The sequence below is a fragment of the Ascidiella aspersa genome, chromosome 1 (assembly GCF_963924565.1).
Source record: "Ascidiella aspersa chromosome 1, kaAscAspe10.2, whole genome shotgun sequence".
NCBI lineage: Eukaryota > Metazoa > Chordata > Ascidiacea > Phlebobranchia > Ascidiidae > Ascidiella > Ascidiella aspersa.
Genome location: NC_139447.1, coordinates 8,978,275 through 9,002,471, shown reverse-complemented (window position 1 = coordinate 9,002,471; position 24,197 = coordinate 8,978,275). Strand labels below are relative to the sequence as shown.

At 35.9% G+C, this 24,197-nt stretch overlaps 1 long non-coding RNA gene across 1 annotated transcript; it reads right to left on the bottom strand.

Moving 5' to 3' along the window:
• Positions 1 to 18,072: 18,072 nt before the first annotated feature.
• LOC146167096 (uncharacterized) lies at positions 18,073 to 19,223 on the bottom strand. Its single transcript, XR_014494689.1, has 4 exons — positions 19,176 to 19,223; positions 18,606 to 18,786; positions 18,283 to 18,311; positions 18,073 to 18,162 (listed from the first exon to the last, which is right to left on the bottom strand). It is a non-coding gene; the product is annotated as an uncharacterized LOC146167096 (long non-coding RNA).
• Positions 19,224 to 24,197: the final 4,974 nt, after the last annotated feature.

The following is a 24,197-nucleotide window of genomic DNA, read 5'->3' as shown; positions in this document are numbered from 1 at the left end:
TTTGAGGTTATTGAAGAAATCATTTTTCAGTTTGTTGATAATTTAGTAACATAGAAGCTGTTTTTTTTTAATCTGTTCCTGTCCAAAAAGACGTTTCCTAATTGTGCAACGATACATCCTTACACGAGCCTAAATCGGTTTACACAACGCTCAGACCTTACTCTTAAACCGAACATTGCCGAGTAAAGCGTTTAGCAAAACAAAGGTCGGTGCTAATCTTGCAGCTGCAAATTGCAGCATTATTCTCAATGTATCCTTTTCTAGCACATACCGTATGGTTTAGACTGGAAGTTATAAGACGAGTCCTCTCTGTCCCGTGTGCAAAATTAGCAGTATGTTAATTATGCAAAAAACCTTTTCATCGAATATTTAGTCGCCAACACTAACTTGTCACTTGGATTTCGCACCCATTTAACATGTGGGAAATTCACATTCACACAGCTAATTTCCCATGTTTATTTTTCTATTGATTTGCCAATATAAAGTTAAAATGTATTTTTATCTGACATGTACCCTAACCAGGGGCGGATTAAGGCGGGGGCTGAGGGGGCTGCAGCCCCAGGCCCACCAACAAAAATAGGCCCACCGTTAACAACTTAATATGACTAACCGAAGTTATCAAATATGACTAACCGAAGTTATCAACAAACCACAATGAGCTACCTTAAGTTAGGTTTAGCTCAGCCAGACTGTGACAATACCTAAAAAATCGTGAATGTTTCAAATAATAATTTCGATGTTGTGCCAGCATGCATCGTAAGGTAACAAGCCTCATAGGCCACATTAAAAAAATTTGTTGTGCAGAGGAGTGTTACAAAAACATTTTAGAATGTGATGTAAGTAAAAGGTTTGACGAAGTCATGTTTCATGTTAAATTACACATAGGACTAAAATATGAAAAAATACAAAAGTGGTTGGGAAAAAGCAAGAATCTCGAAAAGAGAAAAAGTGCGATTGGTGAGCGAGGATAAATCTGGAAACACATCACCTGACCAACCAAACAGATTTAAAGAAGACTCTTGTTTGCTTTTTCCGTTTCTGGCGGAACTATATACTAAATCTACCTGTAATATTAAAGAGTGTGCCAAAATATTAGAGAGTGTGCCTAATTAAACCAGATGATCTGGAAAAATCACTGCCTGAAGAGATGATTCATTCTTCTTTACTGCTAAAAGAACACCATTTTAACGTAGAAAGTAGCAAAGGAGCTCAAATGTTTAGATTTGTTAGGAAAGATGAGTTCATGTATGCGTTTTCTAACGTGTCTATTGCATTAAGCTTTTATCTAATGCTTACTAATTGTTTAGGCGAACGCTTATTTTCGGTCCTTAAAAGAGTATCAAAATGCGTTCGTCTACTCCAGGGGTCGGCAACCTACAGCCCGCGAATGTAATTCATCCGGCCAGCCGCCTCTTTGGCAAATTAGACAGAGTCCATTTCACATACTTTTTGACTGTTTTAACTACGTAATTGCAAAAAATTTCGCGCTTTGCGCGAATGACCATCCTTTAATGCTGTCTTTGGACTAGATCAGTGCTTCATCACCGTTGCGCCGTGAAAAAAGTGCGTCACGAAACAACGGAAAACGTATACAACAATATAGGACATATATTTTGTTAAGAATTTTTATATTCTGCTTTTTTTGTGAGAACCGCATAAATCTTCTGAGTTTGGTTTTGGCCCGTGACTAGAAAAGGGTTGCCGACCCCTGTCTACTCTATGGGCCAAAACAGGTTGCATTTCTTAGCTCCACTATGTATTAAAAACGAGATTTTGGAAAAAATAGACAGCTATGAAGTTATCGACAGCATTGCTTTATGTAAAGCTATGAAAACATGTTAATTGAATCTGTTTGATAGGTGAATAAAGCAGTGTTATTTTATATTAATTGTGGCTGGTACAGTAAACAGAATGAAAATAGACCCATAGGCCTCTGACTACCATACAGCCCCAGGTCCATGAAAACCTTAATCCGGTCCTGCGCTTTACAATAGGTTAAACTGAATGAACGCGTTAGAGTCACGTGTATTGCTGTTTATATTTATTTTTTGCAAAGCCAGGATGGGCAGTTGAAATAACTAAGACTTCCCTTAACTACAATGAACGTGAGTGACACATTATCATGGATTTGATTACTTTTTGCACGTAATTAAACAAATTTGATGAGAGTTATCATTTACAATGCCACTATTCAGCTTAGGGGGACAAACTGTTAGAAATAACATTTTGTGTAAACGGTGAAAAAGATGACATTAACAGAGTTGTTTATAATTTTAAACATGGTTCGAATGCAACCTTGATCGTACTTCAACCTAACAGTTGGCATATACTTATATAATTATATCTTAAATACATATAATCAGTGGTGGGATTCAAATATTTTGTCAGCCGGTTCTATCACAAAATTGATATTTTTCAGCCGGTTCTGTTACAAAAAAGCATCGTTTTTAGCCGGTTCTGTTACAAAAAGTCTATTTTTCAGTAGTCGTCTGAATACTTGTACTTATTACACAACAATTCGTTACGTTGAAACTTGACTACTGCATTTAAAAAAAAAACACTTAAAAATCGGTGTATCGGATAGATGCAAAAATCCATTGACAGTAACCAGTAATGCTAACAGACTTAGGCCATAAAACCGAAATAAGACCAACATCAACGTCGGAATAAAACCAAAATAAGAGTAATACCTAATAAAATCGGAATAAGTCTTAAATCGGTGGGAATAAGATCTAAATGGTCAGCATTAGGCCTAAACAACACTTTACCTAACTCCTAACCCTATTCCTAAGTACATCACTAACTCAAATAAAAATTTTCACTCTAACCTTTTTCTTACCCCACCGATTTCCCGCCAATAACCCTAAGGGCCTTAATAGAGCCAAAAATTCGGTGCCAAAACAGCGGCGCTCTAATGGCGCCGGTCAATCTCGGGAAGGGGTGGACAAATATTTTTACCGCGGGCCGCATGCGAAACAAAATGTTGTGCCGGACCAGGTCTAAAATAGGATCTCAAATTTACGTAATATGACGTCATACTTGACGCTATAAACCAAGCTAAATACCATGTTATTACGCTGGGATTTGTGCGCAAATGTACAACTGTAGACTATTTGAAGGTGACAAGACATCGCGCCAAGCGCAAAGAATCGCGACTGTATTTGGTTCAAAGTGTTTTAATTTGGATTTAGAGGGAGCGTCACACATTGATCACAGATAAAATATATGTAAATTCTTTGATATGTTGTCATTAACCAAGTGGCCAGGGGCGTTAACTCATGGAGCAGCCCAAGGTTAAAACGCGTTAAAATTTTCACAAATAAACGAAAAATGCCTTTTTCGCTTTTTGAGGCTTTACGTTGCCGATGTGTTTGCCATACTATTTGACATATTGCAAAAACGGTATAAATCGGGAAAAACAAAAAAATGGAATTAACTAAATTAGGTTGTCAAAATGTGATTCGGTAGGCTGTTTCAGAGGTTGGAAAACGGCCGTTGTACTAATGTCGTTTATATATTTTTAAGACGGAATATAATACGTTTGACAAACTTTCGTTTAACAGAGTCACAGTACAAAGGGCGACTTTTGTCTAAAATGACGCCCAAAAACGCGTGGAACTTAGCGAAAAACAAAAGAGATTCGCGCGAAACGCGAAAACAATTTCCATTTTAGTCTTTAAAACAGGCTAAAATGGAGTGTGGCGGGGTTATAGATCCGTCTAGGAAATAGTGTTTATTTATGTTACAACGAAACATGTGAGTCGCCCTGGTTTTCATTTTAAGAAAAATGAGCAGCGGGCCAAATTAAACGGCTTGGAGGACTGTATTTTGCCCAGGTCTGATCTAGGGCGTCAAAACTTCAACAGCAAAACGAACGATGCCAGACCAACGTTCCTTGATTGTCCCAACCCAGTACCTATACATTTTCAGGCGTTATTTTAGCTATTTAGGCCATATTCCGATGCTATTATGTTTAGGACGTATTCCGACAGATTTAGGTCTTATTTAGACAATTTTGATATTATTCTGTACTGAATATTAGCCTACTGCGTATTCGCCCTTATTATGTCGTTGGTCTAAATCAGGGGTGGGCAATTATTTTTTCACGCGGGCTGTATGAGAAACTTAAGATGTTTTGGCGGGCCAGGTCAAAATAGGATCTCAAATACATACAATATGACGTCATACTATGACGATCTAAATCAAATAAACTAACGAACTTGTTATTACAGTACGTTTGGAGTTGTGCGAAATGTGCATTTAAGCCAAAATTAAAGAAGGCGACAAAACGTCTAAAAAAAAATGCGACTATATTTGTTTTAAAGTGCAAGTTTTAATTTAGATTTAGGGGGGACGTCACGAATTGAGCACAGTTAATAAATGAACTTTGCTTGATATGGCGTTTATCAAATTGTGAGGCGCGTTGACCAAAAGTTAAGATTAGACGTAAACATTTTGCTCAAAAAACTTATAATGTTTTTTTTTGCTTTTTGAGGCTTTAAGTTACCGATGTGTTATACTTGCGGTACAACAGCCATATTGCAAAGACGGTATAAATCGGGAGAAACTCACAATATGGCATTAACTAAATTAGGTTGACAAAATGTGAATCGGTATGTTTCGAGTAAAAAACGGTCGGAATTTCGTTCATATTTCAAAGACGGAATACTTTGGGCCAAAGCGGAAAAAATATATAAATATTAGGCCAGGTTTGTTAAACTTTCGTTTGAGAGACAGTGCAAAGAACGCGATTTGTATTTAAAGATGCCAAAAAATCCCGTGGATCATACGGGAAAAGCAAAGAGATTCGCGCGAAACGCGTAAACATTTTCCTTTTTAGTTTATAAAACAAGCTAAAAATAGAATTGCCGGGTTCATGACTAGATCCGTCCCTCGACAGAATGTTAACGATACAAACAAACATGTAGAAACTTGCAATTGTTTTCGTTTAGCCTATGTATTTTAAGAAAAAAAAAGCCACGGGCCGGATTAAATTGCTTGGCGGGCCGGATCGGCCCGCGGGCCGTGTTGCCCAGGTCTGGTCTAAATACTTGTTTTATACATTTTTCTGCTTAAAGTAGGCTACTATTGTTTTGCAGGTCTTATTATATGTTTCCATGCTAACCAGTTCGCTGATCTCATACAATTTCGTGAGACAGTTCTATGGAACCGGTGCGAACCGGCAGAATCCCACCGCTGCTTATAATATACATTTTTCAGTTTTTTTCTCATGCAAAAACACATCATTTTTTGGTAAATATATATTTTGTATTTCTATATGCTGTGATTTGTGCTACATCTGAAAAAAATACATCTCTTAGTAAGTTTTTTAATTTTATTTTGCGACGAATCAAGGCGAAATATTTGAAGATGGTGAATCCCCAATCGCTGATTTCTTTTTCGTCTAAAAAATAAAAGAAAACACAAATAGGTCGATGTTTTCAAAAGCAATTATTAGGCCTATCCTTAGTATACTAAATTGAATAATTTCAAAGGTGAATAAGTCGAAAAATGGTATATTTACCTGCATATACTACTCTTCAATCAAATTATCTAAAAACGTAAACAAGTATAAATTAGCCAACACTCATTTCATCAATCATATAAAACTAAATACTTTAGAATTATTGCTAGAGGTTTTACTATTTAGAAGAACAAATAAGATAATAACACAAAAATATCTACAATCATGTGGCACTCATGAACGAAAAACTGTATTACATTATTCAACAAGTTTCAAAAAATATCGTTTATACGAAAATCAAACTATCATAAGCATTGTTAGAACACTCAGATTTTGTTTATATTTTGGATTAAGCGGCGTTTATTGCATTTTTGAAAACTTACCCTCTTGAAGCTCTTCATGTAGGCCTACTTCATCATCATCTTTTACGGCATCACCATAATACCTGCGCCTCCCGAATATCCAACCACGCCGACGACGACGACGATAGTAGAAAGCGTCGCCGCTCTCAACTGCGAGGAGTAGGATCCCCAAGAGAAGTGCCAAGAGAAGGAATTTGTTCATCTGAAAATGTCACAATAATGATAAAAAAAACAGTTACGATGATTTGTTTAGCTCGTCGAACAGAGCTTCCACTTCCACGTTATTACATCACAGCTTTAACACTAGGTAGGCTACGCGTTAGTTTTGAGCAAAAGCAGGTAAAGGAGCGTGTCGTCTTCCATGCGCTTGTAAGCTTCAGTGAACAACTAAAGCGTTTATGAGAACTACAACTCATGCTACGCTCGCTTTGACATTGAAAGCTGGCAAAACCTGCATGCACTTGGAAGTGCTTTTAGTGAAGAGCGATATAGGGCTCAAAAGCCTTCCCAGCCATCGTACAACTAGCTTTGCAGTTCGAAGTGACTTCATTTTCGCATCGCATTCCAACAACGGTTAAGATTTCGTCTTACCTTGATGTCTTTGCTTTGCAACAAATCAAGTGAAGAGATGTTCAACATAAGTCGCTATTTATGCGATATTTAGCATAAACTTCCCTTCAATGTCACTCACGTTCATTGGAGAGAGAGGAAGTCTTAGTCATCCCAATTGCCGATGACTCTGACTTTTCAAAAACATATGATCAGCGAAGAACGTGACTGTAACACGTACAGACTTGTCTGAAGCGACAGTTTGCCAAAAAATCAAATTCTTTTTACTGTCGAAATATAACAAAAATATAGCGCTTGAAAGTCTACCTTTTTAGGTTATGTTCTCCCAACGCAGATATTCTATTTCGCGTTATTACTCGCTTACCAACAAAAATAATATTACCTTTTTGACGGAAGTGGTAAATACTTTTCAGAGCAAGGAAGCGGGCGATTTCAAGCTGTAACTTTTATATAAAAAAAGCAATTTGTCTATTTGTCGACTATTTAGAAATTTAGTGTTGATTTATTAAAACTTAAGTTGTTTAAGGCGGTTTTGTAAAAAAATATTAATTAACTTAAGGGGCAATTTCAAGTACTGGTTTTATTATTATCTTCAAAAGAGAATTTATGTACATCATATATTTTAATAATTTTGAAAGCTTTTTAACCAACTATTGTCGAAACGCCCACTAATAAAATACATGAAAATCTGTGACAAAATGGATAACTAGACACGTTTGCGATTTATTATGATTAATATCCTACTCAGGTTATATTCTGGTTTGACTTCCTGTAATAATCAAAACACTAGAGCCATTAAAATTGCTATATGATATTTTTAAGGTTGTTATTGCCTTTATCATTCAAGAGCGAAAGAGGTTTGTTGTTCGATCTCTACAAGGCGGAAAAAATGTTTACTCTTCATTTTGTATAGTTTCCTGCAAATAAAATCCTACCACTGTACCCTTGCAGCATATTGCCTAGTTCATTTTGCTTTTTTAAGCGCATTCATTCCGTGCAGAATTGCTCAACCACCATTGGATTTACATTGAGACAAACTACCATAATATTTTTGTAATTTTCAGGTTTTAAATATATATTTCCACACCTTTATCACTTGCCACATGTACGATAACAGTCAATACTTTTTATATACACATTTTTTCGGATATAGGTATCAAGCGAGTAAAGTTGAGTAAATATAATTATAACTAGACGGGGGTGCGGTTGTTGCTTATTTTGTCAGGGGGTATATTTTCAGGGCTTAGTGTTTATTTTTATTTTTATTTTGTTTTAATTTTTTTTTTAAATTGATTTTATTTGATTTATTTATTTATTTTCAATTTTTATTTTTTCATATTCATTTTTTAATTTTTATTTTTTATTTTTTATTTTATACTTTTTATTTTTTAATATTTTGTATTGTGTATTTGATATTATATATTTCATATTTTGTTTTTCATTTTCCTTAACTTGTTTCTGCAAGCAAAAACAGATATGGGCCGAAAACTTCCCCACTTTGATGCGAAAGTGGTTCAAATATGGCGTAGAATTTGGGGAATGATCGAAACATATATTTGATAAATAGAATTTGCGTACATAATGCATATGGCCATTTCATTAAATTTTGACCAGCTTACGTGTTTGAAAATCAAATATTATCATTCTCCTAAAGACTAAAAATGGTAACGCCTATGGTTTGCTATACTTTTGCAAACTTTCACTAGGTAATTTTTTACCATAGCTTGGTCCGAGCAATCACTGTTAAAACAGGCTTTAAATCTGTCGTTTCAAACAATATGAAAAACACTATTACGTGCCTAATACGCAAACTATTAAATCGAAAGTTTTGCTAGATAAGTTTAGGCCTGATGTTGGTATGCTGGTTGGAGCAAGATGCACAACAGGTGCTAACAGAGAGGCGTAGACTGCCTTAAGATTTCGCATTTAAACTTGCGGCGGTAAATACACCCTATTGACACTTAATTATTAGGCGAAGCTTATCGCGAAGTAATTGGTCGCCCCAAAAAAATGCTGACGCCGCATTTAAAGCAAGCATTATAAATGTGTCGCCGATATTCTGCCTTGAACATCCCTACTCGAAATGCTTCCCTCCGTTAATTGTACGGTGGGTGAAACTTTATTCACGGCCTTACCTCTTTGTGTATTACCGCGACAATACGATGAAATACGATTTGGAGAATATTGGAAACATCGTATTTGGAGAATATTTGCTATTTGCACCTGTTCTGTATGTTACTCCAATCCAACATATCTACACACAATTATAAGTTGTGTATAATAATATAATAACTTATGGCTTTGAAGCGAAGGGGGTTCAAATATGGCGTAGATTTTGGCAAATGATCGAAACATACATTTGATCAATAAAAATTTACGTAGATAATGCTTACGGCCATGTTATTACATTTTGGTCAGCTAGCATGTTTAAAAAGTCAATATTTTCATTCTCTCTAAATGATTTAACGTCTATGGTTTGCTATACTTTTTCCAACTTTTACTGTGTAAATTTTTACCATGCCTTGGTCTGAGCAATCACTGTTGAAACAGAGTTTAAATCTGTAGTTTTTAGCAATATGCAAACACGTTTATGTGCCTAATAAGCCACGTTTTATATTGAAAGTTTTGCCAATTTAAATCCAATAAACGCAAGATTTATTTATTTATGACGCCATGTTATGACGTAGCTTTGTAACGTCGTCGTTAAGAATGCGTTAAACTTAAGCTTTTTGTTGTTGCGGCCCTTGTATAATTATATTTGCTTAGACCTGGTGTTGATATGTTTGAATGGTGCAACAATTACAACATGTGCTAACAGAGATGTGTACACTGCCTGTAGGATTCGCATTTAAATTTGCGGTGGTAAAATATTTTGTGTTGTAAGAGCAATAGGTATTTTTACTTAGAGAGGCCTCTTTATGAAAGGCAAGTCGCATGTGCATAGTTTTACTAGGCAAGCCACTTCCAACACAAATGTTGCACGCGCGGGACAATAGGGCGCAGCAGGGATGCCAGCAGCCGCCTCGTCGCGACGCGAGCTGGACAAAGCAAGCGAATATGAACGAATTCTGTATGAAAGTTTTTCTGCTGCTAGATGGCTGTCGTTAGCTACAAAGTGCTAAAACGCAATATTTCAGGTTTTTACCCCCCAAGCAAAGGCCCCTGGGAGTGCAGCCTCATAAACTTTTACAAAGCACCTACATACCACTCTACGCCATGTCTGAAAATTTGAAGGTTCTACGATGTCTACTTTTTCTATAAAGCTTCGGACAAAACTCGGTCTGAAACATACCATAGGAAACCAAAAAAGAATAGCGGCAAAAACAAGATATGTCCCGAAAATAAATTTTCGGCCCATATAATAATATAAAAGCACAACAAGGCGATAACGTAAACTTGTCTTAATAGTAACATGTTCCCAAGGGAGTTGTGTGTATTCTCGGCCACGATAAATCAACTTGAAAGACAGAACTATAGCTCTTCAGATTTTTACAATCACAGCAGAAATATACAATTGGTGAACATAGAGCGAATATTTGGGCTTTTACACAGCATTGTTAATTAGAAATGTTCGCCTACCAAGTACAAAATGTAATTTGAATACATATCACAGTCTGTTTAGGGCAGGGTTTAATGCTTGTAGCAAAAAATGGTAGAAATTTAAAGCACTGAAATTGTTTAAAAAGTAGGCCTATGTGTACATCTGCCATGTGTGTCAACTAAAAGTTGGCCAAATGTGGTTATCCAAACAGAATACTTTCGACGATAAAACTAACAGTTAGGTCATTTCATTAATGCTGTTTGGAAGATATGGCGAGCCTTTGCACACAGCGTTTTTCTCCTGCTCCCTGCAGAATATTTCTTCTAATAGAAAGAAAGAGTAAGTCTATGGCTTTCTTCATTATGATTAATATCCTACTAAGGGAATTTCATGGTATAACTTTCCGCAATAATCAAAACACTAGAGCGCCAAGTAAAATTACCATATGATTTTTAAGGATGTTATTGCCTTAATCAGTTTAGAGCGAAAGAGGCTTATTGCTCAACATCTGCAAGGAGGAGAGGTTTCTTCTCTTCACTTTGTATAATTTCCTGGTACTCTTCCCTTGCAGCATATTGCCTGGCTTGTTTTGTTTTTCGTCGTTTAAATTTGATCTCACCCACTCTGTGAAGCGCGTTGGACCAGCATTGAATTTAGAATGGAGACCAACTTTTAAATTCGTGAGTTTATTTCATCTTATTTTTTGCCTTACCGGTACTGTGGCATTAATATCGACCACATGTACGAAAAACAACCTTCCAATATATTTAATTCATACACTTTTTAACGTTTGTTGTTTGTTGCAAGTAGCAGCATTTTCACCAATTTTGCTCGTAGGAATCTTTCCCATTTCTTCTTTATCTAACACGCCCCTGCTCAATCTTTACATCCTGAAAGGTGAATTGCGTCACTATGCAGCATATTGCTGGCTGTGCAGACATTGCCAAGATTAGGCGCCCTAACTAACTTTGCAGACTCATATTTAATTCATACACTTTTTAACGTTTGTTTATTATCGTTTTTCAAAAAACTTGACTGGCTCTCTTTACAAACATTGCATGTCAGATAAAAATACATTTTAACCTATTTTATATTGGCAAATCACCATGAAAAATCATGGGATCTGTGTAAATGTGAATTTTCCATAATTTTGTAAAATGGGGACGAAATCCAAGTGAGAAGTTCGTGTTGGCAACTAAGTTTCCCATGTTGCCAAGAACCGTTTACGCCTTTACGGCATAACAAACATACTGCTATTTTTGCACACGGGGCGGAGAGGCTCGTCTTCTGAGATGCACTGAGAAAGTTAATGACTTCCAGTTAAAACCATACGGTAAGTGCCAGAAAAGAATACATTGAGAAGAATGCAGCAATTGGCATCTGCAAGATTAGCACCGACCTTTTTGCTTTGGTTTATGAGTAAGGTTTTGGTGTTGTGTGAATAAATTTAGGCTCGTTTGAGGATGTATCGTTGCACGATTAGGAAACGTTTATCTTATCAGACAGGAACAGATTCACAAACAGCTACTGACTTTGGTTTAACGGAAAGTTACTGAACTTTTTTCACAAGTTCGTCAGATGACGATATCAGTACTGACTGAAAACGTTTTAAAAAGTTTTTTTTGCAATAAAGCATACTCAAAGTGTATTTCCAATTTTTTACGTAATACAACACTCGTATTGCATGTTACACTACACGCGTAATATTTTAAATCACCTTGGCCACCTTGCAAAACAAAGAGCATACATTGGCAAGTAATATTGATAATTCCATCTTAATACATTTGCTAATTTTTTTTTAAATATAGGAAAATTAAAGGCTCCTGATCTTCCGCATTACAAGTTTAGGCAATATTACAGAGATGTTCTGCTGTTATTGCTCGGAATGCCCCAAAATATTGGCCCAAGTCAGCAATAAAGTTAGAGCGCTCAATCTTATGTCTGCATAGCCGGCAATATGCTGCAAAATGACGCAATTTAACTTCCAGGATGTAAAGATTGAGGAGGGGAGTGTTAAATAAAGAAGAAATAGGATTCCTCCGAGCAAAATTGGTGAAAATGATGCAGCACACAACCGCGAGAAGAAGGCAACATTAGGTTGTTGATTTTTAAGGTAGTGTTTTCCAAAAACTTACAAAATGTACATGCAAAATAGATGATCATGGTCTAACATGTCATACTTTAAAAAAAAAAGTAACAAAAATTATCACGAACTTTCATACTCAAACTTGCTAAGCACTTTGCCCAAATGGTTTTTCAATATTCTAAATCAGGATGTATCAAACATCAGGGGGTGGAGGATAGAAATATGGGGCCACTATAATGCTTATAATATAAGCCAAATAAACTCAAAGTTGTGCTTTTTATTATGGTTAGAGGTCGTCCTGTGACGTTGTATAAGTATATTTCTCAAAGCTACGCGGAGGATCACAAGTGTTGAGAGCCTTTCATTAAGAAGCAATGCTGCCTCAAATAAAGTTCCTTCATACTCAATTTAATAGAGTCATAAGACCAATCATTGTTTTTTGTTTTATGTTATATCTAATGGTGGGAAATTTTGTATTTTACTAAATCGGCGGAATAAATATGGAGCCGTTGTCGTATTGAAAAGGCGTCGCTTTTCTATTTTGCTTCAAATACTTTTTTCTCTCTTTCGGTATGTATCATAACAACCTTCTGGGGAAGTCCTCTAGAATTACTTCCTAGAATGACAACTCAAGGGCGTAAGTATGACTATATCATGAAAGAGAAGAGGAAGTTCATTCCTCAACTCTGCACCAAGGAGGAATTTTCTTCTCTTCTTTGAACATAATTTCCTGCAAAACAAATCCTTGCAGATTATCTTTACAGCATATTGTCTTGGTGCTTTTGCTCGTGGTTGCAAGTAGCAGCATTTTCACCAATTTTGCTCGTAGGAATCTTTCCCATTTCTTCTTTATCTAACACGCCCCTGCTCAATCTTTACATCCTGAAAGGTGAATTGCGTCATTATGCAGCATATTGCTGGCTGTGCAGACATTGCCAAGATTAGGCGCTCTAACTAACTTGCAGACTCGGGCCAATTTTTGACGCCCTCCGAAATTTTACAAAAAAAATCAAATAATATTAAGTTTTTAACGGCAGTGTTACATACTTTTCAAAGCAAGGAAGCGGACAATTTCAAGCTGTTACTTTTATAAAAAAAAAGCAATTTGTCGACTAATTTGGAAATTTAGTGTTGATTTATTAAAACATAGTTTGTTTAGGGCGGTTTTGTAAAAAAATTATTAACTAACTGAAGGGCAATTTCAAGTACTGGTTTTACTATTATCTTCAAAAGAAAATACTATGCACATCATACATTTTTATAATTTTGAAAGCTTTTTAAACCAACTATTGTCGAAACGCCCACTAATAAAATACATGAAAATCTGTAAGCTCTCCCCAAAACAACTAAAGTGGAAACGCGAAATATTAAAATATGTATGAAAGTTGGCCAAATGTGGTTCACCAAACAGAATGCTTTCGAAGACAAAACTAACAATTAGGTCATTTCATTAATGTCGTTCGGAAGATATGGTGAGCCTTTGCACACAGCGTTTTTCTCCTGCTCCCTACAAAATACTTCTCCTAATAGAAAGAAAGAATAAGCCTATGGCTTTCTTCATTATGATTAATATCCCACTAAAGGAATCCAATGCTATAACTTTCCGCAATAATCAAAACACTAGAGCGCCAAGTAAAATTACCATATGATTTTTAAGGATGTTATTGCCTTAATCAGTTTAGAGCGAAAGAGGTTTATTGCTCAAAATCTGCAAGGAGGAGAGGTTTCTTCTCTTCACTTTGTATAGTTTCCCGGTACTCTGCCCTTGCAGCATATTGCCTGGCTTGTTTTGTTTTTTGTCGTTTAAATTTGATCTCACCCACTCTGTGAAGCGCGTTGGACAAGCATTGAATAGAGACAAACTTTTTAATTTATGAGTTTATTTTATCTTATTTTTTGTCTTACCGGTACTGTGGCATTAATATCGACCACATGTACGAAAAACAACCTTCCAATATATTTAATTCATACACCTTTTAACGTTTGTTTATTTTCGTTTTTCAAAAAACTTGTCTCTCTTTACAAACATTGCATGTCAGATAAATTACATTTTAATCTATTTTATATTGGCAAATCACCATGAAAAATCATGGGTCTGTGTAAATGTGAATTTTCCATAATTATGTAAAATGGGGGCGAAATCCAAGTGACAAGTTCGTGTTGGCAACTAAGTTTCCCATATTGCCAAGAACGGTTTACGCCTTTACGGCATAACAAACATACTGCTATTTTTGCCCACGGGGCGGAGAGACTCGTCTTCTGAGATGCAATGAGAAAGTTAATGACTTCCAGTTTAAACCACACGGTAAGTGCAAGAAAAAAATACATTGAGAAAAATGCTGCAATTTGCATCTGCTAGATTAGCACCGACCTTTGCTTTGGTTTATGAGTAAGGTTTTGGTGTTGAGTAAATAAATTTAGGCTCGTTTGAGGATGTATCGTTACACGATTAGGAAACGTTTATCTTATCAGACAGGAACAGATTCACAAACAGCTACTGAGTTTGGTTTAGTGGAAAACTACTGAACTTTTTTCACAAGTTCGTCAGATGACGATATCAGTACTGAATGGAAACGTTTTAAAAAGTTTTTTTTGCAATAAAGCATACCCAAAGTGTATTTTCAATTTTTTACGTAGTACAACACTCGTATTGTATGTTACACTACACGAGTAATATTTTAAATCACCTTGGTCACCTTGCAAAACAAAGAGCATACATTGGCAAGTAATATTGCTAATTCCATTTGGCCACAGTCACGTGTATTGCTGTTTATATTTATTTTTTGCAAAGCCAGGATGGGCAGTTGAAATAACTAAGACTTCCCTTAACTACAATGAACGTGAGTGACACATTATCATGGATTTGATTACTTTTTGCACGTAATTAAACAAATTTGATGAGAGTTATCATTTACAATGCCACTATTCAGCTTAGGGGGACAAACCCATAGAAATAACATTTTGTGTAAACGGTGAAAAAGATGACATTAACAGAGTTGTTTATAATTTTAAACATGGTTCGAATGCAACCTTGATCGTACTTCAACCTAACAGTTGGCATATACTTATATAATTATATCTTAAATACATATAATCAGTGGTGGGATTCAAATATTTTGTCAGCCGGTTCTATCACAAAATTGATATTTTTCAGCCGGTTCTGTTACAAAAAAGCATCGTTTTTAGCCGGTTCTGTTACAAAAAGTCTATTTTTCAGTAGTCGTCTGAATACTTGTACTTATTACACAACAATTCGTTACGTTGAAACTTGACTACTGCATTTAAAAAAAAAACACTTAAAAATCGGTGTATCGGATAGATGCAAAAATCCATTGACAGTAACCAGTAATGCTAACAGACTTAGGCCATAAAACCGAAATAAGACCAACATCAACGTCGGAATAAAACCAAAATAAGAGTAATACCTAATAAAATCGGAATAAGTCTTAAATCGGTGGGAATAAGATCTAAATGGTCAGCATTAGGCCTAAACAACACTTTACCTAACTCCTAACCCTATTCCTAAGTACATCACTAACTCAAATAAAAATTTTCACTCTAACCTTTTTCTTACCCCACCGATTTCCCGCCAATAACCCTAAGGGCCTTAATAGAGCCAAAAATTCGGTGCCAAAACAGCGGCGCTCTAATGGCGCCGGTCAATCTCGGGAAGGGGTGGACAAATATTTTTACCGCGGGCCGCATGCGAAACAAAATGTTGTGCCGGACCAGGTCTAAAATAGGATCTCAAATTTACGTAATATGACGTCATACTTGACGCTATAAACCAAGCTAAATACCATGTTATTACGCTGGGATTTGTGCGCAAATGTACAACTGTAGACTATTTGAAGGTGACAAGACATCGCGCCAAGCGCAAAGAATCGCGACTGTATTTGGTTCAAAGTGTTTTAATTTGGATTTAGAGGGAGCGTCACACATTGATCACAGATAAAATATATGTAAATTCTTTGATATGTTGTCATTAACCAAGTGGCCAGGGGCGTTAACTCATGGAGCAGCCCAAGGTTAAAACGCGTTAAAATTTTCACAAATAAACGAAAAATGCCTTTTTCGCTTTTTGAGGCTTTACGTTGCCGATGTGTTTGCCATACTATTTGACATATTGCAAAAACGGTATAAATCGGGAAAAACAAAAAAATGGAATTAACTAAATTAGGTTGTCAAAATGTGATTCGGTAGGCTGTTTCAGAGGTTGGAAAACGGCCGTTGTACTAATGTCGTTTATATATTTTTAAGACGGAATATAATACGTTTGACAAACTTTCGTTTAACAGAGTCACAGTACAAAGGGCGACTTTTGTCTAAAATGACGCCCAAAAACGCGTGGAACTTAGCGAAAAACAAAAGAGATTCGCGCGAAACGCGAAAACAATTTCCATTTTAGTCTTTAAAACAGGCTAAAATGGAGTGTGGCGGGGTTATAGATCCGTCTAGGAAATAGTGTTTATTTATGTTACAACGAAACATGTGAGTCGCCCTGGTTTTCATTTTAAGAAAAATGAGCAGCGGGCCAAATTAAACGGCTTGGAGGACCGTATTTTGCCCAGGTCTGATCTAGGGCGTCAAAACTTCAACAGCAAAACGAACGATGCCAGACCAACGTTCCTTGATTGTCCCAACCCAGTACCTATACATTTTCAGGCGTTATTTTAGCTATTTAGGCCATATTCCGATGCTATTATGTTTAGGACGTATTCCGACAGATTTAGGTCTTATTTAGACAATTTTGATATTATTCTGTACTGAATATTAGCCTACTGCGTATTCGCCCTTATTATGTCGTTGGTCTAAATCAGGGGTGGGCAATTATTTTTTCACGCGGGCTGTATGAGAAACTTAAGATGTTTTGGCGGGCCAGGTCAAAATAGGATCTCAAATACATACAATATGACGTCATACTATGACGATCTAAATCAAATAAACTAACGAACTTGTTATTACAGTACGTTTGGAGTTGTGCGAAATGTGCATTTAAGCCAAAATTAAAGAAGGCGACAAAACGTCTAAAAAAAAATGCGACTATATTTGTTTTAAAGTGCAAGTTTTAATTTAGATTTAGGGGGGACGTCACGAATTGAGCACAGTTAATAAATGAACTTTGCTTGATATGGCGTTTATCAAATTGTGAGGCGCGTTGACCAAAAGTTAAGATTAGACGTAAACATTTTGCTCAAAAAACTTATAATGTTTTTTTTTGCTTTTTGAGGCTTTAAGTTACCGATGTGTTATACTTGCGGTACAACAGCCATATTGCAAAGACGGTATAAATCGGGAGAAACTCACAATATGGCATTAACTAAATTAGGTTGACAAAATGTGAATCGGTATGTTTCGAGTAAAAAACGGTCGGAATTTCGTTCATATTTCAAAGACGGAATACTTTGGGCCAAAGCGGAAAAAATATATAAATATTAGGCCAGGTTTGTTAAACTTTCGTTTGAGAGACAGTGCAAAGAACGCGATTTGTATTTAAAGATGCCAAAAAATCCCGTGGATCATACGGGAAAAGCAAAGAGATTCGCGCGAAACGCGTAAACATTTTCCTTTTTAGTTTATAAAACAAGCTAAAAATAGAATTGCCGGGTTCATGACTAGATCCGTCCCTCGACAGAATGTTAACGATACAAACAAACATGTAGAAACTTGCAATTGTTTTCGTTTAGCCTATGTATTTTAAGAAAAAAAAAGCCACGGGCCGGATTAAATTGCTTGGCGGGCCGGATCGGCCCGCGGGCCGTGTTGCCCAGGTCTGGTCTAAATACTTGTTTTATACATTTTTCTGCTTAAAGTAGGCTACTATTGTTTTGCAGGTCTTATTATATGTTTCCATGCTAACCAGTTCGCTGATCTCATACAATTTCGTGAGACAGTTCTATGGAACCGGTGCGAACCGGCAGAATCCCACCGCTGCTTATAATATACATTTTTCAGTTTTTTTCTCATGCAAAAACACATCATTTTTTGGTGAATATATATTTTGTATTTCTATATGCTGTGATTTGTGCTACATCTGAAAAAAATACATCTCTTAGTAAGTTTTTTAATTTTATTTTGCGACGAATCAAGGCGAAATATTTGAAGATGGTGAATCCCCAATCGCTGATTTCTTTTTCGTCTAAAAAATAAAAGAAAACACAAATAGGTCGATGTTTTCAAAAGCAATTATTAGGCCTATCCTTAGTATACTAAATTGAATAATTTCAAAGGTGAATAAGTCGAAAAATGGTATATTTACCTGCATATACTACTCTTCAATCAAATTATCTAAAAACGTAAACAAGTATAAATTAGCCAACACTCATTTCATCAATCATATAAAACTAAATACTTTAGAATTATTGCTAGAGGTTTTACTATTTAGAAGAACAAATAAGATAATAACACAAAAATATCTACAATCATGTGGCACTCATGAACGAAAAACTGTATTACATTATTCAACAAGTTTCAAAAAATATCGTTTATACGAAAATCAAACTATCATAAGCATTGTTAGAACACTCAGATTTTGTTTATATTTTGGATTAAGCGGCGTTTATTGCATTTTTGAAAACTTACCCTCTTGAAGCTCTTCATTTAGGCCTACTTCATCATCATCTTTTACGGCATCACCATAATACCTGCGCCTCCCGAATATCCAACCACGCCGACGACGACGACGATAGTAGAAAGCGTCGCCGCTCTCAACTGCGAGGAGTAGGATCCCCAAGAGAAGTGCCAAGAGAAGGAATTTGTTCATCTGAAAATGTCACAATAATGATAAAAAAAACAGTTACGATGATTTGTTTAGCTCGTCGAACAGAGCTTCCACTTCCACGTTATTACATCACAGCTTTAACACTAGGTAGGCTACGCGTTAGTTTTGAGCAAAAGCAGGTAAAGGAGCGTGTCGTCTTCCATGCGCTTGTAAGCTTCAGTGAACAACTAAAGCGTTTATGAGAACTACAACTCATGCTACGCTCGCTTTGACATTGAAAGCTGGCAAAACCTGCATGCACTTGGAAGTGCTTTTAGTGAAGAGCGATATAGGGCTCAAAAGCCTTCCCAGCCATCGTACAACTAGCTTTGCAGTTCGAAGTGACTTCATTTTCGCATCGCATTCCAACAACGGTTAAGATTTCATCTTACCTTGATGTCTTTGCTTTGCAACAAATCAAGTGAAGAGATGTTCAACATAAGTCGCTATTTATGCGATATTTAGCATAAACTTCCCTTCAATGTCACTCACGTTCATTGGAGAGAGAGGAAGTCTTAGTCATCCCAATTGCCGATGACTCTGACTTTTCAAAAACATATGATCAGCGAAGAACGTGACTGTAACACGTACAGACTTGTCTGAAGCGACAGTTTGCCAAAAAATCAAATTCTTTTTACTGTCGAAATATAACAAAAATATAGCGCTTGAAAGTCTACCTTTTTAGGTTATGTTCTCCCAACGCAGATATTCTATTTCGCGTTATTACTCGCTTACCAACAAAAATAATATTACCTTTTTGACGGAAGTGGTAAATACTTTTCAGAGCAAGGAAGCGGGCGATTTCAAGCTGTAACTTTTATATAAAAAAAGCAATTTGTCTATTTGTCGACTATTTAGAAATTTAGTGTTGATTTATTAAAACTTAAGTTGTTTAAGGCGGTTTTGTAAAAAAATATTAATTAACTTAAGGGGCAATTTCAAGTACTGGTTTTATTATTATCTTCAAAAGAGAATTTATGTACATCATATATTTTAATAATTTTGAAAGCTTTTTAACCAACTATTGTCGAAACGCCCACTAATAAAATACATGAAAATCTGTGACAAAATGGATAACTAGACACGTTTGCGATTTATTATGATTAATATCCTACTCAGGTTATATTCTGGTTTGACTTCCTGTAATAATCAAAACACTAGAGCCATTAAAATTGCTATATGATATTTTTAAGGTTGTTATTGCCTTTATCATTCAAGAGCGAAAGAGGTTTGTTGTTCGATCTCTACAAGGCGGAAAAAATGTTTACTCTTCATTTTGTATAGTTTCCTGCAAATAAAATCCTACCACTGTACCCTTGCAGCATATTGCCTAGTTCATTTTGCTTTTTTAAGCGCATTCATTCCGTGCAGAATTGCTCAACCACCATTGGATTTACATTGAGACAAACTACCATAATATTTTTGTAATTTTCAGGTTTTAAATATATATTTCCACACCTTTATCACTTGCCACATGTACGATAACAGTCAATACTTTTTATATACACATTTTTTCGGATATAGGTATCAAGCGAGTAAAGTTGAGTAAATATAATTATAACTAGACGGGGGTGCGGTTGTTGCTTATTTTGTCAGGGGGTATATTTTCAGGGCTTAGTGTTTATTTTTATTTTTATTTTGTTTTAATTTTTTTTTTAAATTGATTTTATTTGATTTGTTTATTTATTTTCAATTTTTATTTTTTCATATTCATTTTTTGATTTTTATTTTTTATTTTTTATTTTATACTTTTTATTTTTTAATATTTTGTATTGTGTATTTGATATTATATATTTCATATTTTGTTTTTCATTTTCCTTAACTTGTTTCTGCAAGCAAAAACAGATATGGGCCGAAAACTTCCCCACTTTGATGCGAAAGTGGTTCAAATATGGCGTAGAATTTGGGGAATGATCGAAACATATATTTGATAAATAGAATTTGCGTACATAATGCATATGGCCATTTCATTAAATTTTGACCAGCTTACGTGTTTGAAAATCAAATATTATCATTCTCCTAAAGACTAAAAATGGTAACGCCTATGGTTTGCTATACTTTTGCAAACTTTCACTAGGTAATTTTTTACCATAGCTTGGTCCGAGCAATCACTGTTAAAACAGGCTTTAAATCTGTCGTTTCAAACAATATGAAAAACACTATTACGTGCCTAATACGCAAACTATTAAATCGAAAGTTTTGCTAGATAAGTTTAGGCCTGATGTTGGTATGCTGGTTGGAGCAAGATGCACAACAGGTGCTAACAGAGAGGCGTAGACTGCCTTAAGATTTCGCATTTAAACTTGCGGCGGTAAATACACCCTATTGACACTTAATTATTAGGCGAAGCTTATCGCGAAGTAATTGGTCGCCCCAAAAAAATGCTGACGCCGCATTTAAAGCAAGCATTATAAATGTGTCGCCGATATTCTGCCTTGAACATCCCTACTCGAAATGCTTCCCTCCGTTAATTGTACGGTGGGTGAAACTTTATTCACGGCCTTACCTCTTTGTGTATTACCGCGACAATACGATGAAATACGATTTGGAGAATATTGGAAACATCGTATTTGGAGAATATTTGCTATTTGCACCTGTTCTGTATGTTACTCCAATCCAACATATCTACACACAATTATAAGTTGTGTATAATAATATAATAACTTATGGCTTTGAAGCGAAGGGGGTTCAAATATGGCGTAGATTTTGGCAAATGATCGAAACATACATTTGATCAATAAAAATTTACGTAGATAATGCTTACGGCCATGTTATTACATTTTGGTCAGCTAGCATGTTTAAAAAGTCAATATTTTCATTCTCTCTAAATGATTTAACGTCTATGGTTTGCTATACTTTTTCCAACTTTTACTGTGTAAATTTTTACCATGCCTTGGTCTGAGCAATCACTGTTGAAACAGAGTTTAAATCTGTAGTTTTTAGCAATATGCAAACACGTTTATGTGCCTAATAAGCCACGTTTTATATTGAAAGTTTTGCCAATTTAAATCCAATAAACGCAAGATTTATTTATTTATGACGCCATGTTATGACGTAGCTTTGTAACGTCGTCGTTAAGAATGCGTTAAACTTAAGCTTTTTGTTGTTGCGGCCCTTGTATAATTATATTTGCTTAGACCTGGTGTTGATATGTTTGAATGGTGCAACAATTACAACATGTGCTAACAGAGATGTGTACACTGCCTGTAGGATTCGCATTTAAATTTGCGGTGGTAAAATATTTTGTGTTGTAAGAGCAATAGGTTTTTTTACTTAGAGAGGCCTCTTTATGAAAGGCAAGTCGCATGTGCATAGTTTTACTAGGCAAGCCACTTCCAACACAAATGTTGCACGCGCGGGACAATAGGGCGCAGCAGGGATGCCAGCAGCCGCCTCGTCGCGACGCGAGCTGGACAAAGCAAGCGAATATGAACGAATTCTGTATGAAAGTTTTTCTGCTGCTAGATGGCTGTCGTTAGCTACAAAGTGCTAAAACGCAATATTTCAGGTTTTTACCCCCCAAGCAAAGGCCCCTGGGAGTGCAGCCTCATAAACTTTTACAAAGCACCTACATACCACTCTACGCCATGTCTGAAAATTTGAAGGTTCTACGATGTCTACTTTTTCTATAAAGCTTCGGACAAAACTCGGTCTGAAACATACCATAGGAAACCAAAAAAGAATAGCGGCAAAAACAAGATATGTCCCGAAAATAAATTTTCGGCCCATATAATAATATAAAAGCACAACAAGGCGATAACGTAAACTTGTCTTAATAGTAACATGTTCCCAAGGGAGTTGTGTGTATTCTCGGCCACGATAAATCAACTTGAAAGACAGAACTATAGCTCTTCAGATTTTTACAATCACAGCAGAAATATACAATTGGTGAACATAGAGCGAATATTTGGGCTTTTACACAGCATTGTTAATTAGAAATGTTCGCCTACCAAGTACAAAATGTAATTTGAATACATATCACAGTCTGTTTAGGGCAGGGTTTAATGCTTGTAGCAAAAAATGGTAGAAATTTAAAGCACTGAAATTGTTTAAAAAGTAGGCCTATGTGTACATCTGCCATGTGTGTCAACTAAAAGTTGGCCAAATGTGGTTATCCAAACAGAATACTTTCGACGATAAAACTAACAGTTAGGTCATTTCATTAATGCTGTTTGGAAGATATGGCGAGCCTTTGCACACAGCGTTTTTCTCCTGCTCCCTGCAGAATATTTCTTCTAATAGAAAGAAAGAGTAAGTCTATGGCTTTCTTCATTATGATTAATATCCTACTAAGGGAATTTCATGGTATAACTTTCCGCAATAATCAAAACACTAGAGCGCCAAGTAAAATTACCATATGATTTTTAAGGATGTTATTGCCTTAATCAGTTTAGAGCGAAAGAGGCTTATTGCTCAACATCTGCAAGGAGGAGAGGTTTCTTCTCTTCACTTTGTATAATTTCCTGGTACTCTTCCCTTGCAGCATATTGCCTGGCTTGTTTTGTTTTTCGTCGTTTAAATTTGATCTCACCCACTCTGTGAAGCGCGTTGGACCAGCATTGAATTTAGAATGGAGACCAACTTTTAAATTCGTGAGTTTATTTCATCTTATTTTTTGCCTTACCGGTACTGTGGCATTAATATCGACCACATGTACGAAAAACAACCTTCCAATATATTTAATTCATACACTTTTTAACGTTTGTTGTTTGTTGCAAGTAGCAGCATTTTCACCAATTTTGCTCGTAGGAATCTTTCCCATTTCTTCTTTATCTAACACGCCCCTGCTCAATCTTTACATCCTGAAAGGTGAATTGCGTCACTATGCAGCATATTGCTGGCTGTGCAGACATTGCCAAGATTAGGCGCCCTAACTAACTTTGCAGACTCATATTTAATTCATACACTTTTTAACGTTTGTTTATTATCGTTTTTCAAAAAACTTGACTGGCTCTCTTTACAAACATTGCATGTCAGATAAAAATACATTTTAACCTATTTTATATTGGCAAATCACCATGAAAAATCATGGGATCTGTGTAAATGTGAATTTTCCATAATTTTGTAAAATGGGGACGAAATCCAAGTGAGAAGTTCGTGTTGGCAACTAAGTTTCCCATGTTGCCAAGAACCGTTTACGCCTTTACGGCATAACAAACATACTGCTATTTTTGCACACGGGGCGGAGAGGCTCGTCTTCTGAGATGCACTGAGAAAGTTAATGACTTCCAGTTAAAACCATACGGTAAGTGCCAGAAAAGAATACATTGAGAAGAATGCAGCAATTGGCATCTGCAAGATTAGCACCGACCTTTTTGCTTTGGTTTATGAGTAAGGTTTTGGTGTTGTGTGAATAAATTTAGGCTCGTTTGAGGATGTATCGTTGCACGATTAGGAAACGTTTATCTTATCAG